Source organism: Callospermophilus lateralis, chromosome 5, assembly GCF_048772815.1.
Source record: "Callospermophilus lateralis isolate mCalLat2 chromosome 5, mCalLat2.hap1, whole genome shotgun sequence".
Taxonomy (NCBI): Eukaryota; Metazoa; Chordata; class Mammalia; order Rodentia; family Sciuridae; genus Callospermophilus; species Callospermophilus lateralis.
The window spans coordinates 113,319,225-113,323,766 of NC_135309.1; the positions used below are offsets into that span (position 1 = coordinate 113,319,225).

Genomic DNA, 4,542 nt, shown 5'->3' on the forward strand with positions numbered 1-4,542 from the left:
ATTAACATGGATACACCGTTCCAGGACGAACCAGGTTGCTGTGTTAATCTGGGCTTGGGTCACTTACCCTGTGCCCCAGGGGCCTCCAGAAGCTGGAAACATCCAACGGCAAGGCTGCCCTGAGAGGTGACTAGAAGAGCTGATGCCACTCATCAGGAAATGGGGTATTTAGACTAATGTGCTTCCAGCTTAAAGAGGCTTGCGAGGGACATCTCTTCCACTCCATTAATGACAGGAAATGAATCACTCCGTGCTCCAGTGGGCCAGCAGGGCTCCATTTTCCAATGCTGGGGAGTGTCCCTGCTGCAGGGTTTCTCTCTCCTCAGAGAGGCGCTGCCCTTACTCAGAATGTCACAACAGGTCTCAACTATGTAGAAAGGTTGGTGCCACTTGGCACATGAAAAGCGCATGTCCACTACATTAGGAATTTTAAAATGTGGTTACCTTCCCGTTCAGTGAAACATCAGAGATCTTGTGTGTGTTTGTGTGTTGTTGTTGTTGTTCTTGTTCTTGTTGTACTTTGCTCTTCTCACCTTCCACACACAGAAAGAATGAGACTTAAGTGTCCCAATATCATGTGTGATGCATAGGAAAAATGCTAACTTAGCATAGAATCTATCAAGCAACATGACAACACCAAGTGGATTCCATGAGTTTGTGTCTACACATTTTGTAATCCATCCCCCTCCCCACACCACTCCAAACCACTCTTCCACCTGGGAAACCCAGGTAACTCTTACACCTTCACGGAGAAAAGTAAGTTAAGACCAATCAAAAGAAGAATATTAGTTAATGCCTGAATATACCCAACTCTTCTAAGTGCTCCATGGGGATCGTCTTATTTAATTTGAAGAAATCAGACCCAGAGTTGGCTCAAACCTACAAACAAATGACCTATTCCATCCCAGCCATCCCAGTGTCTTCTAATTCTCAGGAGCAGCATGCATGTAGTGTTGTTTATGTTAAACAGAGACACTAGATCAGAGGAAAAATGTATACCCATAAGTCAGGGAAGGGTGTGATCACCCAAGGGCAGACAGTATGCACCATGAAGGGAGAGTTCTTCTACCATTGGCCAGGAGTACAGGGCTTCACCCATCACAGAGGGGGTCCATCCCTGATGACTGTTAAGCATACATTTTACACAGAACATCATACCCTTGGTGTACAGTGTGGATAGAAAACAAGCAGATCCCAAGATGGGGGTAGGCCTCCTAGATAAGGAGAAAACATAAACAGTGACAAAGACCTGTGTGCTGATTACATACACCAGTGAGAAGGAGAGGAAGGGAAAAGAATGAGGGAGGGAGGAGGCGAGGGGAAGAATTAGAAACAGCTATAGAATATTCTGTGCTATATTTAAAGCAACAGGATTCTTTTTCTTCTGTCCAAAATGTAAACAAAATGGTAGTTAACCGTGAATTTGAAATTAGATTTTATTCCTTTGCTCCTGCACAACCCATCCTCAATACACACACATAAGCAGAAAGTTCAGTGACTTTTCAGCCTGAAGCTTTGAAGTGCTCAGACTCCCTGGACCCTGGGTTCAAATTCCAGGAGAATAATTAGACCACCTCTTTTTTTTAATCCTTCAGGGATATAGTTCATCTACTTTCTTCCTCTGGGTCCAAGCTGGCAAATTTATAGTCTGTACCAAGATTCTGCGTAATTTATCAGGGTAGTTAGTTAAGATAAAAAATGTGTGTGTGTGTGTGTGTGTGTGTGTGTGTGTGTGTGATTCTGAGAATGAGAAAGATCTAAAGTGAACAATGGGGAAAGCATTTTAGCAAATTAGTGACTCAGCTCTCTTGTTCCCATCTTCCTGAGGAGTAATCATTTGTTAACTAAAGTGAGTGTGAGATGAAATATCTTGATTCCAAGCACGAGTGAAAGAATGTGTTGATTAGAAATGAGTTGCGGCTAGAAGATGCCAGAAGCAGGGAATTCAAACATTCATATTTTGTCCTGACCAATAATGTTTTTAATTGAGGTATGACACTTCTATAAAAACAAATGATTAACTGTGACTATAAGATGAAAAGGAGGCCATCATTAGTGGTTCCAGAGGCCATTAGTGGTCACGATCGTTGGCTCTGGGACAGGACAGCCTGGATTCCCAGCCCTGTTCCATTCCTTATGGATGGCTATGATCTTGGGCAAGTTACTCAACCACTCCACACTTCAGTTACCTCACTTGGAAACTGAAGAAGCAGTGTACCAAAATCTTTGAGTTGTTTGAATAATTCAAATAAATTAGTTAACATGTGTATAACAATGAAGACAGAGGTCTAGCACATAGTGTGCACTTGAAAGCAATAGCTCTCGCGATGTCAAACATATCTCTCATATTATAGAGCAGTGATTTCTAGGGACAAGGAGGGAAAATGAAAGGGCACTGCCCTCTACCCTGTTGTCTAACAGGGAGCTTCACTACCAAAAAGGAGTTGTGACCAAGGTGTGCTTTACCTGCAGGGTGTGGAGCCTTAAAAATATAAAGAATAATTGAAACACAGATATTGATTAATTGAGTACTGAACCATGAACATTCACTGTACATGCCTGAGTTAAGTTATTTTATTTCCAACATATTTTAGACATTACTGGCTGCAAACACAAAGAAAAACATTATCTTTATAGTTTGTCAATTCTGCCAGGGCAATTTGGAGGAGAGAAAGATACATTCTAGCTGAAGAAGGACGAGGAGGAGGAGGAGGAGAAAAGAAAGAAGAAGAGGAGGAGGAGGAGGAGGAGGAAGGAAGGAAGAAGAAGAAAGAAGAAGAAGAAGAGGAGGAGGAGGGGGGGGAAGAAGAAGAGGAGGAGGAGGATGAGGAAGAAGAAGAAGAGGAGGAGGAGGAGGGGGAGGAGGAGGAAGATTTTATCTAGTTAAGCCAAGTTCATTTTTTTAAGTTTAAATGCACTTAATTTTTAGACAAGTTTTCTTAAAAAAACAATGCCTCCACTCCAAATAAATCACTAAGAACAATACATTCTAGCTCTCTAAGACACACATACACACAGAAGAAGAAGAAGAAGAAGAAGAAGAAGAAGAAGAAGAAGAAGAAGAAGGAGAAGAAGAAAATTTTCCTAGTTAAGCCATGTTCATTTTTTTTAAGTTTAAATGCACTTTATTTTTAGACAACCCACATGACAAGTTTTCTTAAAACAATGCCTCTACTCCAAATAAATCACTATGAAAATAAATGTGCTCAGGATACATCAGTTCCATTTGTCTTAAGTCCTGGTGTTGTGTGGATGACAAGCAGCAGCCAGTAATGATGACAAATGACAGATCCAAAGTAACTGCCAAATCTGTTAACATTTTTTCCATCTCTAAACCATCCTTAGAGAAAATCATATATGGAGTCACACCATCGTCCGGTAGCCCATGAGAGGGACCATGCCATCTGGATTCATGTTTTCACCAATAAAGAACTGCTAGTTTTTGAAATCAGCAAGGATGAGCTTGATTTGTTCTGCAGCCCCTGTCCTAAAAAGATTTTACTCTCTCTGGACTCTGTTCTTCAAGTTTGCCTTTGGTGAACTTCTTTTTTTTTTTTTTCTTTTTTTTTTTAATATTTATTTTTTCTTAGTTGTAGTTGGACACAATACCTTTATTTATTTTTATGTGGTGCTGAGGATCGAATCCAGGGCCTTGCACATGCTAGGCGAGTGCTCTACCATTGAGCCACAACCCAGCCCCTGCTGAACTTCTTGTATGCTTCTTTTGTGAAGCTAGTTTCCTGCAAATGATGGTTCGTGATGATATTGATACCAGTAATTACTGCGCTTTCCTACCGTCTCTCCCGCCACCTTCTCTCTCCATCGTCCGGTCCTTCAGCAAAGGCATTTCCACCAAGGAGCCAGCGAGTTGTCAATGTTACCCGCCGTGCCACTGACCATCTTGCTGAACACCTCCAGGCAAAGTCCATCCGGGATCTCCTGGATCTTGTAAACGTCAGAGAATGTCTACTCAGTACTGATGAGGTCCCAGTAGACATTCATGAGAGCCACTGAAGAGAGACAAGAGTTAGCAGGCGCTAGCTTAGCAGGGGTGCAGACTTTTGAGCTCTTACCATGCAACGTGCAACGTGCAACAGGAGTGGCAACAAACGGGCTGGGATTGTGGCTCAGTGGTAGGGCGCTTGCCTAGCATGTGTGAGGCCCTGGGTTCAATTCTCAGCACCACATATAAACAAACAAAATAAAGTCCATTGACAACTTAAAAAAAAAATAGTGGCAACAAGAGTGGGGAGGGGGGTGGAAAAGGATGTTCTTTTTGGTGGTTGTGGTGGTGATTCCTTTTAGTTATACTTAACATTATGATTCATTTTGACATAATTATAGAAGCATGGAATATAATTTTCCATAATTCAATCCCCAATACATCCCCTTTTTCCCTCCCCTCCTCCCTACCTCCCTACCTGCCTTCCCTCCATTCTAATCTTTCTGTTATTTATTTAGTTTCTTTCTACATTAGTGTCTTGTGGATATACATAATGGTGAAATTCTTTGTGATATCTTCACATATATACATAGGAAAAT

At 41.7% G+C, this 4,542-nt stretch overlaps 1 pseudogene; it reads right to left on the reverse strand.

Moving 5' to 3' along the window:
- Positions 1-3,157: 3,157 nt before the first annotated feature.
- On the reverse strand, positions 3,158-4,002 carry LOC143400488 (translationally-controlled tumor protein-like; annotated as a pseudogene).
- Between the last annotated feature and the right edge of the window lie 540 nt (positions 4,003-4,542).